Source organism: Gorilla gorilla, chromosome 11, assembly GCF_029281585.2.
Source record: "Gorilla gorilla gorilla isolate KB3781 chromosome 11, NHGRI_mGorGor1-v2.1_pri, whole genome shotgun sequence".
NCBI classification, from domain to species: domain Eukaryota; kingdom Metazoa; phylum Chordata; class Mammalia; order Primates; family Hominidae; genus Gorilla; species Gorilla gorilla.
Window position 1 is genome coordinate 58,371,409 of NC_073235.2, and position 14,519 is coordinate 58,385,927.

Consider the following 14,519-nt stretch of genomic DNA (forward strand, 5'->3'; position numbering starts at 1 on the left):
GCTTCACACAGCCATGGGCAATGTAGCGTTCTGTAACAGCCATCTGGGACAGGTCCTAAATTGAATACATGTCAGCCATGTGAAGCTGCATCCCACCTAGTTGATTTTCAGACCCGCTACCACCAAATGTCCCATGATCTCTCCCTGCTTCCAGCTTATTGGTTTGCCCCATGCTTCCAGCCTCAGGCATCTTCTCAACCTTTCCCCAAGGAAAGCCCTCAGTGGTCCCCAGGAAGGCCTTCACCACTATTGGCGAAATGATTTAAGGAAATGAAAGAAGCCTGTCTCCACAAAACACATAAGGTTGCTTCATGAAAGAGAATGATTAGCTTTAGAGATTTTTCAGCTCAAAAAGAAAACATGTTACCTTGTTTTAGATACTCACATTAAAATAAAACCTAATGTATGAACAACAATAACAAAAAGATTATTCCAGCAGTATACTAAGAAATAGATTCTTCATAGTTTACGTGGACCCAATGACTTTTGTAGGTGCTGAGCAATTCTATTTTTGTGGGCCCCTTTCTCAATAAAAATTATCAAAAATATATTTTCTGACCACATTAACTGACATAAAATAAATGTCATTACATATTAAAAATTTTTTCTTTATCTAAAAGTTTCTTGCTTTCCCTTCAGATTTTAAAATAAATTAAAATCTTTTCATAGGCCTCTAAAAGAAGGGAGGCTCAACTGCTGTGCTTACAGTGCCTAATGGATAAGTTGGCCCTGCTCAAATGAGAGGAAAATATTTTGAACGCAGTTTGTCTCTCAAATGGCTAAATCATTCTTCAAACCAAGCACTACAGTTGTGTCTCACAGAGTTTTTATGGTTTTCCATATCACTAAATAATCATTTAACATGTACTTAGAGCACTTAGAACACAAAAGACAAGGACTGTGGTTGCCCAGATTACTAGAAGAGCTAAATTGAATATATTTCTCTAACCAAATTAAAGCAAAATTTTAAAATAATCAAACATGTTGCTATTTAATATTCCTGAACATATGGGTTCACAAGAGCACTCACTGATTTTTTTTTGGTAGGATCTTTAAAAACTAGAAAGATCCACATAAAAATAAATGTTATATCTTGGTCCATTAAAAATGAATATGGAATTGGCAAACCAAATATTGTATTATAATGATTAATTACTCTTCCTTTTTCCCTACTCTTCCTGCAGTTATTCAGACAGGGTTTCATATACTCTGTCCTACCTCCTTTCCCCAATTTGCCCATAGGGAGGATAGCTATACATTCCAATGAGCCTTTGGAATTCTCTGTTTATCCTTTTGCCCCAGTACCTCCCTTTCACTCTTACAAGTTAGACAATGAATCATAGTCATCCTATCTATAGTGACTCAAGAGTTTGTTCTTTCAATTCCATTTATATTCTCGTCAAATTAAACTATTTTAATAGCAGAGAAAGATAAGGAAGCTATCTGTACCAGATTAAATCCCTTGAAACATAGGTCTGCATATGTAAGTCCCAGATGCAAAAATTACCATTCACTTTCCATTGGTTATATAATAAAGTTCAATATAAGAATCTCCTTAATCTGATTTTAACCTCTGAATACACCATGCTCTCTCCTATCTAATCTATTTACTGTTCTCCCCACTTACTTTTCATCATACTCTGACTCTCCCCTCTCCTAGATATTTCAGATGAAATATTCTACCCATCCCAGGCCCAGCCCCAAAGAGCCAAATATTAAAAGCTAGCCTATCCTGTCAGGATCCCAAGAAGATCTTTCTCTTCCACCCTCTCCCCCAACTGTGAAGGGCTATTATCTGATAATTCAATTTTTCCTCAACATTGATAACCTGCTTTATAGGTAGAAAATAGATAAGTGTCTATATAGTTATTTCAGAAATTTAGTTGTGTCTAAACTATGTCTTCTTCTACCTCCTGAAATACTGTTGGAGCTTCATCAAACATATTCTTAAATTAACCTTCAAATACCCCTGAGAGGGAAAGTTTTTAAAGTTTTTGTCAACAATTTATAACCTAGTGTAAGTTAAAATTTTGAAAATAGGTTTTAATAAGGAGAATGGAGGCCTGAGTTAAACGAAGGGAAAAACAGTATCCTGCCAAAAGAAAATTATTTTGATTTCTAGTCTAGCTAACTCAATAGCCCATGAAATCTTTACCTGCTAGAATCAGCTTTGAACCCATTTAAAAATATTCCTGTGTTGTGGAGGCATCCAGCAGAGTGTTTAAAAAAAATGTGCACTAGAGTCTTTGAAATGTGGACACAAACACGGATTCTGCCATTGATTTGCTGTAAAACCTTGTGCAATGTAAGAAAGTTCTCTAAGCTTTAAATTATTTAATCTGTAAAAGATGATAATTCTTAACTAAAATTGTTATAAAGATATGTGAAAATACCTTACTATCGTGCCTAGTTTACCCTGATTTCAGTGAAAAAATAAAGACCCTTCCCTTTGCCACTTTTCAAAAAAAAGAAAAAAGAAAAAAGTAAGACATCACAAATGTATCGACATTACAAGAAAAGAAAGATATGTAAAACTAGAGCAATTTACAGGGCAAAATATCTGACTGGAAATAAGCAAGTTAGGTAAAAAATATTCCAGACCCCACCTATAGAGAAACCACTGTATTTTCTCCATCTTTCCCATTCTGGGAATTTTAATCTCTGGAGGAAAAACAAAATGAAACAAAAACAAAACAAAGAAATTCTGGGATTCAAGCACAGGAGATGATGGGAGAATGCCACCACCATGTAAACAGTGGACTAAATAAAAGTTCCCACACATAAGGGTAAGATCAACAACCTTCTTCTCATCCCACTTTCAGTGTATACAGCTAAGCTTATATTACCTTACATACCCTGAAAAAAAGCAAGCTGGCCAGCAGGCTGTGCACCCTCTAGCAAAATGGTCAATTGGCAGTCTTTCCTTTGCAAAGTAAGTTTTCAGTCAGCATAACCAACAACCATCAGATATTTGCAAGAAGATCTGAACAAAAGATCTTGAAAAAAAGGAAACACCAAAATAAATAGGAAATAAAAATAAAGATAATAGAATTGTGGAAAATATAATGTCATCAGTAGATTAAGAAAATAGACAATATTGCATTCATACAATATAAAGATAGAATGCCATTGAAAAAATTAGAGAACAAGACATGGGCCATACATATCAAAAATATTTTTAAAATTAAAAATCAATATTAGAGTTAGAATATAAGCTCAAGGAAATAGAAAGAAAAAAAAAAGCATGATAAGTTGGATGAGAAAAGGTAAAACAATTAGAGGATCAAATCCAAAGCTCTAACATCTGACTAGCAGAAAACACAGACGGTGAGAGGGAAATTATTTTTTTAAAAAATACGTAAGGAATTGTTCCTGAATTAAAAAATATATATTTTCAGATATGTACCCAGTATGAAGAATGACAAAGATTCATGCCAAAGTAAAAAATCATAAAATTTCAAAATGTCACATATTAAAATTAGATTCTAACTGCTTCCCAAGAGAAAAACAAAACACTGTCCTTTAAAAAAGTTAATATACAAGGGATCAAGAATCAGAGAGATATGCGACTTCTTTGAAGAAACACCGGGAGCTAGCAAACAATGGAATAAGTATGGTTAGGGGACAGATATTTAAGATGGAGAAAGCATCAAACAACTTACTTTCCAAGAACTCTTTCTCAGAAAGCTTATTAGAAAATTTACTCCACAAAACTAAAGAAGTAAAGCAAGAGAGAAATAAAGGTAATTCCAGAAGACAAGTATTAGCTATTAGCAGGCCTAGATTGAAAACCATCAAACCAGATTTGAGATGGGGCCTTCTGAGAAAGAAAGAACTGAGAAATAAAGTTGACAAATTCAAAAATATGAAGGCATAGAAAATTGTACTAAATATTTGACAGTCATGGGGAGATTTAGCTGTGAGTACAAAGAAATTAAGCAAATTAAAAATAACAATATGTAGGGCCCAGTGGTGCATACCTGTAATCCCAACACTTCGGGAGGTTGAGGTGTGAGGATGGCTTGAGCCCAGGAGTTTGAGACCAGCCTGGGCAACATAGTAAGACCTCATCTCTACAAAAACAAAAACAAAAACAAAAACAAAAAAATCAAAAAATGAGGCAGAGGATTGCTTGAGCTTGAGCTTGAGCTTGGGAGGTCAGTGCTGCAATGGGCTGTGATCACACCACTGCATTCCTGCCTGGGTGGCAGGGTAAGACCCTGTCTCAAAAAAAAAAAAGAAATTTTTTTTAAGGAAAATTATCAAAAGCTATGCAAGAAAAGAACTACTCCCACTGAGTTGGTCTGCCTCCATCACATCTTGGAATCAGAGCTTTTTGCTCTGAGCTGGAGGATGATTAGAACTTTAGGCTACCTGCCCAGCAGGAATTTCAGAGGTACAGGCCAGCCCCCTTCACACTGATGAATTTCCATTTATCTAGGCCTTCTCTAGCCTTTAACTTCTGAGCATAAGTGAGCTCCAGTTTGGGAGCATATAATAATCTCATAAAGCCACTCTTGTCTTGGTTTTCAGCTGACTGGCTTTCCCCACCACTAGCAAACTGTTCTATCTTCATTCCAGTTTATTAAAATTGGTGAACTGTGTGCCTTTTAGCAGAGGAAGACCAAGTCCTTTTTGTTTTAATTTTCATAATTTCACTTTATCTTTATATATTATCCAAAAAAAGTGAAAAGAATTGAAAGAAAAATTCTATGACCAGTTGAGTCTTCATTTGATGCCTTGCCTTTGGTAGAATAAATGATTTCAAGATTGCTTACCTGGGTGTATGAGAGCTGGGTATGTGGAGCTCCCTTCCAGGTAGTTGTCTTTATTTCCTATGTCCTTTCATTCCCAATTTAGGTTTGGTTCCACGGAATTAGTGCCAGGAAGTTACTAAAATCCTAATTTCCACTAACATTAAGTCATTGTGCAAATACAATGGGGGACGAATAGTCCAGTACTTCTAGGTTCAACTGGGATACAATTGGACTGAAATGAGAAGCAGGAATGCACAATGTGAAAGAAATTATGGGAAACCAAGAGTTTTAATCTTGACTATCTTCTAGCAACATAAAAGAGAAACACATGTACATTGATAGCAATTGCAATAGACAATTTAAAACAAAATCAGTGTGCCCCTACCCAAACATCTTGCCATGGATAAACCCAATGTTGTAATAGTTTGGACAAATGAGTCCTGGTCCCTTTCTATTTGCTGGTTGCATCCCTTACCTTATTATGAGACCTACCTCTCTATTAAATTACTTGTCTGACTAGTCAACTTGCCATTTCCTTGTAAACCAGCTAAACATTGAGAGTGGTGAACTTGCTGAATTGCACTGACTGTCTTAATGGAGGTTTCTGGGAGAATATTATGAAAGGTTGAAGGTAGATTTTACAGTCACTAAGTCTGGGGTGAATATAACAAGAATCCATTGTAGAAGTGGACATAGGCTCCCAGGAACCACATTACTTAGGCTATGCTATTGGCAAATGGCCATATGAATCCACCGGTGGTCCTGTAGTGGGTGACTTGCTGAATGGGCACTACCATCTGCACATCCAGATAGATATTTGACATGTATTGCCCTCAAATTCCTGTGAAGTTGACTGCGGCACAGCAGGTGCCATGGAATAGCTTGTGCTCCTTAAATTCATAGCATGTTCAATGTTCAAGGAGTTAATTAAAAAATACTCTCCAGATTTACACATTTTCTCAGAGTAGATCAAAAGAGGGTTTGGAAATACAAGCCTAAAGTAAATAAGACCAACTGCTGATTTTTCAATTAGGTTATGTTTCAGGGATACAAAATTACATATTCCTTTCCTATGCACGTCCCCTGCACTTTTTAAACACAGAGCAACCCATTATTAAGCTATTAATCACCTCTTCCAATTAATTGCTAGAAAATGACCCAGGTTTTAGTAGTAGTGTTGCAATTGAAAAGCTCTTTGATATTTGGCAAGGTAAAGTTACAGGCAGTAGTAATTTGAGACAGTGAGGCTATTAGCTGCTGTTTAGAATCTCAATTACTCTAAAGATAGATAATTACAAATAAAACAAACTTGTTCTCCTACATTAGTAAGTGCTTCTCTTTTGCTTTATGAAATTTCAGTGATTTTTTTCAGCCACTAAATATAATTTCCATGTGAAAAATTGACCTTAACAGTTTGAAGTATAGCTACAAGGAGAAGCCGTGTTTTCATCGAAGAGAATAAATGCATTTCCTGAACTCTGGCTGTTAAAGTTAATTGATTTATTGGCTCTCTATATAGTGTGCTATTGTCTTTATGCTCTTGGGATATGAAAACTCTTCAGAAAAGAGCTAAATTCTCCCACATCAATATGACAGTTGAAGCACACCTCTCCTTTCTGTAAGTGCAGGGTTCCTTGCACCTTAAAAATAAGAAAGAAAATCTCTTTCCAGGATAAGTTGGAGCTAACTGAATGCTGCTGCATCCCTTGGCTTATGGAATGTGTACTTTTACTGCTTTAATGTTCCTGAGAAGTTAATAGTGTGGGGGTTCTTTTCTTTTTAATCATATTCCTTTCATAGTAAAATATTTATTCAAGCAAATGTAAAGTACTTGTCAAAATATGAGAATATGAAATTCCCATTTTTAGGTTTCTTAAACACAGCAGTGATACAAAATATAAAGTGATGCATTTTCCCCCAGGGCTAGTTTTTAAATTCATTAAATTACCAAGTATGTTTTTGTTTTATTTCCCTTCTATCTTTTGGTTGCTATATAAATTACTAAATATGAGAGAAGTTTCTCAGCTACAATTGATCTCAACATTGTACAATCATCTGCATAAAAAGTTATGAAGACAAACAAATAAAGTGAAAAACACAAACACTGAAATGGTTCTATCTAGATGTTCCCTTAACATGAGATATAGACAACAGACTGATGATGCCTTTAAGAAGAATCTCAGTTCAGAAAGCAAAATAAGGGTGAGCATTTTATAGCACGTGTACATCTATCAGGCTGACACCAAAGGCCATGGAATACTGATGGAATGATTCCAGGTTCAAGGTATCCTACACAGCCTGCAGGCCCATGGGCCATCAGTGAGAAAATTTCATCTTCCCCTCTTCCAAACCTACCCTTTATATAGCTGTTGATTTGGGTTGGTAGGAAAGATTAGATGATAGGTTTGTTTTTTCTTAAAAGTTTCTTTACCTCCAACAATATATACATAATAGTATTGTGTATAAAAAATATACTGCATAAAAAATATTTTTTCTCTCATAGTAAGAGCATTAGTATATGATTTGCTAATGTCACCATCATGTTTGGCCCAAGTGCCTGTTAAGACTATATGCTGACTACTATCAGAAATAGAAAAATAAAGAGAAGCATACATATGTTCAAAGGAAATTAACAAAACAAATTTCCCTTGCTTGTCAAGAAGGTCTGAATAATAGCTGAAAAATAAGTTAATTTATTTAAGAAAATAGGACTTCTCTTTTAGACATTCATGTTTGGGGGTTATTTCTCTATTCTCCGCCACCAGAATGTATTACCCACCAATTTTCCCTAGATAAAGTCTTCCACAATATGTAATTGTTGTCTTTTTCATAGTAGCACATCTTTAGAGCAAACCAGTAGAGTGCTGCTTCCAAGTTTAAAAGGGAGAAATGTTACTAAGTAATTCACAAATTGAAATTGTCTTTCTGAATGCAGAAAGCTATGCAGCCTTCATTTGAAATCAACAGTTTTGGAACAGAGAAAGTTCGGAATTTCAATTAATTTAGTTTGAACAATGTAAGTTAGTTTATGTGTTGAGATAAGGACAAGACAAAGCTTTATTTTGAAATAGGAAGTTTTATCAATAGACTGCAAATGTTTTCTGAATGGCCATTGGAAATAGGGGGTATGGGCATATGGGATACCATTTAAGAATGGATATATTCCTGACTGGGCACAGTGGCTCATGCCTGTAATTCCAGCACTTTGAAAGGCAGAGGCAGGTGGATCACCTAAGGTCAGGAGTTCGAGACCAGCCTGACCAACATGGTGATGCCCCGTCTCTACTAAAAAATACAAAAATTAGGTGGATGTGGTGGTGCATGCCTGTAATCCCAGCTACTCGAGAGGCTGAGGCAGGAGACTCACTTGAACCCAGGAGGCGGAGGTTGCAGTCAGCTGAGATCACACCATTGCACTCCAGCCTGAGTACAAGAGCAAAATTCCATTTCAAAAAAAAAGAAAGAAAAAAAAAGAATGGGTATATTCCCTATATTCAAAGTTTTTATAATCAAATTGTGAAATATACACATTGTTTAATATTCACTATTAGATTATAAAAATATATGTTCACTATTAGATTATATGTTTAATCATATATATATATATATATATACACACACACACACACAAACATATATAGAGTGTTTCTCACTGAAGTCCCAGGGGCCTGCAGGCTTTGTGGGATACCTTGAACCTGGAATTATCTCATCAGTATTCCATACTCATTGGTGCCAGTCTGACAGGCGTACACACACTATAAATAACATATCATTCACTATTCACTAACATATATTCACTATTAGATTATATATATAACATATTTATATATATTAGCATATATTCATGCAATTATTTCCAAAGAGCCTGGCAAGATGAGTCATCAGAATTTTGCAGTGTAGTTAAAAAGAGAAAGCTTACAATCAGATATTCTGCATTCAAAGATATTCTGAATTCTATGTATATTGTGGGTCACATTGCTTAGTAATCCCACTTCTTCATATCCATCATAATGTTGGCTCAAAAAGTCAGAGATGGAGTGAGGTATCTGCCAATGATGAGTATTCCCCCAAATCTAACTTTACAGTATTTTCACATTTATTGACTCTAGTGTTTTATTGTATCTTATAAATCTTTGCATCTCTAGAAACTTTCACAGTGACCAACACATTGTAGTACCTAAGTAAACAGTCAATGACTGAGTGAATAAATGAATAAGTCAATCTCAGCATTTCCTCGTGATAAAACACTAAGCACAAACTGGGATGGATTACAGACTTTTCTGAGACCATGCCTTGGTGCACATATGGGAACCCTTTGCTTCACCCACCATTGGAGAAGAGATATCTGCAGATGCTCTGCAAATCTCTGACTATGTGTATGTGTGTGTGTGTGTGTGTGTGTGTGCGTATGTGTATATATACACACAAACTTGTGAATACACTATAAAAAGCAGCAAAGTTAATAGAAAAAAATCAGCCTCCACCCTAAGATTAGAATTCTTTTCTGGATTTTTCCAGTCCCATAATGTTCACAGTAATTATATGATATTGACTATCTATATACATTATATCAGCTAGGTCCTTTCTATTTAGCACTTGATTCAAACTCTAGGATAAAACTCTATATTTCAGTATCTGTCAGATTATTTTTTTCCTAGACTCCTGCTTACTTTTTCCTTTGTTTTTGAGATGATGTCTTGCTGTGTTGCCCAGGCTGGTCTTGAATTCCTTGGTTTAAGTGATTCTCTTGCCTCAGACTCCCTTTTAGCTGGGACTACAGGTGGACACCACCACATCTAGCAAGGACTCCTACTTAGGATGTCTCCTAGTCGGCTATCGACTGTTTCCACATACCTTGTATATTTACCCTAATTTAGTGAATAGAACATGATGAATTGATCATAGTTTATCACATCTTTCAGGTCTGTATCAATTAGACTCACAATTCTCAAAAAAAATTATACTATTTTCTACCTAAATAAGCATTAATAATCTTGCAGATACAAAGGAGAAACTAATCTGATCAACAAAAGTCTAAACTTGGCTGCTTTCATGTCTTCCTAGATAATCAGAAAAAACAAATTTTTATTTATGAATTACAGTAAAGTACCTAAACAGGTAGCCTCTACTGACAAATGAGTGAGGAGGTACAGGACAATGGTTTCATGGTATATCCACGGAAACCCAAACTAAAGCATTTCCATTTCCAGTGTTACTTTCTTAGTAACTATCCATTCTTGGTGAGACAAAGAGTTTGTTGTTCAAAGTGATGACAAGTGACATGTACTAAGCAACACACAGAAGCGTGAAGATCCAGAATTAAAAAAAAAAAAAAAAAGGCAGGGGTATGGCAAAGCAGAACACTTCAAATCTCCTAAAACAATTTTAAAGTTCTTCTGCGATCATATGTGACCAAGACTTATGTTAACCTAATAATGCATAATATTCAAGTTCCCACCTAATTGGGCTTGGACAATGCCCCTCTAACACAAAAGATCACTTTGCAGAATATGCACAGGCAATAATTACAATTTGCAGGGAAATGGCAATTCAGGAGAAAAAGTATCAATTATATTACTTTGAGTAGTTGTGAGTCTTTGTCATCCATTTTTGTCAAACTTTTCAAACAAGTCTGAATATTTTCACATAGGTATAGGGAGCCTATTGCTTGTCTGCTTGTTCTATCCTTCCTCCATGAAATTGGTAATGAGGCCTACTCCCATTGGTACAGTACATAGAGAATGAATTGTTTGACTAAGTCAACCAGAATAAGATGTCCCAAGAGCCTGAGAAAGTTTAGAATAGTATCTCAAAGAAATCATTATTCTGCAATCACTTAACTGAATTTCATCTCTTTGGTTTGTTAGGGAGACTGGAACAGGTGTTAATATCCACATATTACATATGTGGATATCACATATCCACAAGAGGAAGAGGAAGAACAAGAGGCAAAGAAAGAACACAGATCAACCCTGACTGTACATGTCTGCACATAATCCACTGTCCTATCCACTTTTCTACTCAGGCCATGTGGGTTTAAAACCCAGCCCTGTAGCAAGTTTTTAAAAAATACGAATTTAGAGAAATTATAAATATCAGGAAAAAAACAGGGTGTTTTTTCGCCACCAAATTTTACATATTTTCTTAGAATTTTGAGAATAAATAAAAGGAAGTTTGTTCAAATCCTATTTCATTTACCTGTTCCTTCAGTGCAAAGGGAAATAGCAATCCTGTGCAAAAATGGCCACTCCTGCCTTCCTAGCATTCTTATGTGTTATAAAGCCCTTTATAAGATCTGATACCCAACTGAGTACTTCCTTTCACCATTAACTCCTTAAACCATGAATATTTAAAGCAAACAAAGTTTAAACCCCTTACTCTTTTCACAGTTAGTATCTATAATCCCTTTTTCCAGACTAGGTATTTCTAAATCGTGTTAAATCTTTCATCTTCCTTCTGGTCAATTTCAAGGTTTTTATTGAATCAAATGCAATTTTTTTATACCAGCGTTTCTTTTGCTTTTAGACACTTCTACTGGCTTAGCAAGAGCTGTTCAAATTAGGTGATTATTTTATATGTAGTACCTTGATTTAAGCAGTCTTAATTTTTAGACAATAATCTCCAGGTGAATCATTAATTTATCTCTTTATTTTTAATGCATGGGACAATTAAAATTTGTCCTGAAAAATTGAGGATATTTTCCTTTTGTGGAATTTGAAAATAGTTTGATTTTTCTATTTTGGCAAACAACCCAAACTCTATTTTCAATAATCCTAAAAGTTAAGAAGGCAATAAACAGATCCACAATTAAATATTACATTTTCTTCTGATAAATTGTTAGAGGAATAAACTAAAATCAATATAGTTGCACTATATTGATTTTATAGTACAGTGATTCCATAACAGGGTTTTTTTCTTCACCTGAAATAATTTTATTTTCTGTAAAGTTATAAAATATTGTATATCAGACTTTGTTATTTATTTCTCTTAAATCATAAAACCAAAGGAAATGTAAAGAGGAAGAACAGTTAACCTCTGGTGACCAAAGGTACACTTGATCTGTTATTTTGTATTCTATACTCTTCAAAAGAGCAATATAAACAGAATTATTTATGCCCAGCAAAATGTTGCTTAATTACTTATGCACCACTGTTTGCTTGTATTTTAAGCTCTCTCTACCACCCACAGGCAGACGTTAAACAGCTGCTAAAAGCTAGCTTTAGTCTTGCCTGTTTGAAATTAGCATACTTGAGCTTTGAAAAAACTTTGTTACCAATTTACATATGCATAGAGACTGATATTTAGACTCACCATATGATATGTCCCTCAAGAGCTTTTCTTATTGCCTCCATCCTCAGGTCTCAACCTAGAGACTGTAAATCTAGCAGGTGATTAATTCTATACCCTTGAGAAACTAGCAATTAGCACTTGGCAACCAGTAAAAAATTGTCATTTCAAAACCCTGTTTACTATGCCCATGTATTTTCTATGAACTCACAGTTAACTCTAAATAGATGGGTATGGCAATATCTGCAGACATTTCTGTCTCTTTATGTAAAATATAATATTGCCACCAGCTAATCAACCTATTAAATATATATAATTGACATTCCTTTTTAAATATAAAATAGCAAGATGTAGCAAGCATGGAAACACTATACATGATGTTTTATGTTACTAAACCTTAATCAGTTCATTTCAACATGATGACTTTGTAGGGTTTACCTGTTCTGTGTCAATTCTTATCTCTGATAGCTGAAATTACCGTACTTCCAGATGTTCTTATGCATTATTGAGGTCTTCTGCAGTAGATGCTGGAAAAGGTAAGATAAGGTTTTATTTCTTTGTAGTAGTCACAACACTGAGATCAAAGACGGTAAAGTGCAGTGCTTAGTATTGAAAACTATGATGAACCTAACATTTATTTTCAGGTCGCAAACCTATCATAAAAACTGCTCATCAATCTTTAGTTAACCATTTCATGTGTAATCTGTGAGTGGAGCAAGAAAATATTTTGAAAGGTTTAAAAACACATATTTGACCACACAATAAACTAATGCTAATTATGCATATATATAACACTATAGTGGAAGCTCTATCTTGTGAGACAAGAGTGAAAATTAAAAAGAAAATAGGAACGTTAAGATTATTTCATAGAATAATTTGCATTAAACAATTCACTTTGGTCAGAATGTAAGAATCTGTTAAAGAATATATATACATATATATATACACACACACACACACACACATATGCACATACATATATTTTTAAATGGTTTCTGATAAAATCTGCCAGTGCTCCAGAGAGTGCTAACTGAAGTGAAAACAGAGTAATTCCATTTTCTGAAATGTTTTCAGTTCAGTTCAAGGGAAAGAAGATAGGTGAAAATAGCTAACATGCATGCTACCCACAGTGTGTTAACTTACTATAACCAAAACATTTCATTTTGAATTATATGTTACACATTTGTATGATTACAAGAGTAAAAAGGAAAAAAAAAATGCCATTTAGAATATCTTGATTCCTAACTTGAGTAATCATCAGTTAACAGATAGCATTACTTTAAAAACAGGCAATAAAAATTCAGAAAACCCATGCAGGAAAAATTTAGTTCCCAGTATTAGAACACCAAGGGCAATGGATCTCCTTTATTCAGAACAGCAAAGCTAGAAGAAAATGCAAAAAGATCTCTTAGAAAAGTGGACCTTATTTTCTCCAGTTGCACAGTCATTAGATGGTCTGCTAAAAAGGCCTGCTAGACTTTCGACTAATTACATCATCGGATCATCATACAGTTAAAATCAGTTGCAGGGCACTCATACACAACTAAATCCCTGTGTCTAATTACTATTTTAGTCTCTTTTTCCTTGTGACATGTTGGTGATAGATCATTATTTTTTCAGCAATTTGTTCGCATTTATATGCAATATAATTGGATCTGATTAATTATTATGATTAATGACTGCAGAATTTCCTTGCAAAGCTATTAATACTGGTAGTATCAAATGAAAGACATGGACAAATTAAAGCCAATGGATTCCTGTTGCTCACACTTGCAGCACCTGGGCTAAAGTAACCCTTTGCTGTTCCCTAGCAAACAGAAAGTGACTGTAAACCTGAGCTATTTGAATGGTTTTCAGAAGCTCATAATGTGTGAAGTGTTTAGGATGATTTCGGGCTTATTCAGGTGCATTGTAAGTGAGTAATCTGGCAGGTCTATGTTCAAGGAGCACATAGTATTGTTGATTTGAAGTAGTAAGAAAATGTGTAGCATTAAAAATATGTAGAAAGCTATTAAGAAATAATTGTCTTGAAGGATATTTATAATTTCTCCATTTTCCTTGACAAACATGATATAAGGCACTTAGTTAACTTCTATTAAATGTCAGATTACAAAATTACTAAAGGACATATTTATGTAGAGTGTGTTTTGTATTTTAAATTATATTCTGGCTTAGTAGTAGGATATTACATGTAAAAAAAGCAAACAACGACTGAGTAGCTTAGGGGATCGACTTGCCTGTTACCTCTGGGACCTGACTTTAAATCTGGCTTTGAGCAAACTGAAGAAAAATCATTTCAATCTAATGGCAGCAGCAAATAAAAAAAAATCAGATAGTTTGAGTTCCTTGAAGGTGGCAGCAAGCTTTTTGCTTTACGAAGTGTCCAGAATTCTGGGCTTTAAAGAAAAGAATTGGGTTTGGAGGATGCATGCCTGATTATAAATTGTAAAATCCAAAAGATGTTGAGTATAATTT

General features: G+C 34.7%; 1 long non-coding RNA gene across 2 annotated transcripts in view; it reads right to left on the reverse strand.

Moving 5' to 3' along the window:
- Nucleotides 1–14,519, reverse strand: part of LOC129532080 (uncharacterized) — a 167,140-nt gene that overhangs the window by 94,519 nt on the left and 58,102 nt on the right. The window contains exons 5-6 of one of the 2 annotated variants that reach the window (XR_010129583.1): nt 12,483–12,571; nt 3,524–4,989 (exon numbers count right to left, since the gene is read on the reverse strand). This is a non-coding gene — a long non-coding RNA (uncharacterized lncRNA). Of the gene's footprint in view, nt 1–3,523; nt 4,990–12,482; nt 12,572–14,519 lie in introns of those variants that run through there. The other variant, XR_008677708.2, reaches the window with a different exon arrangement.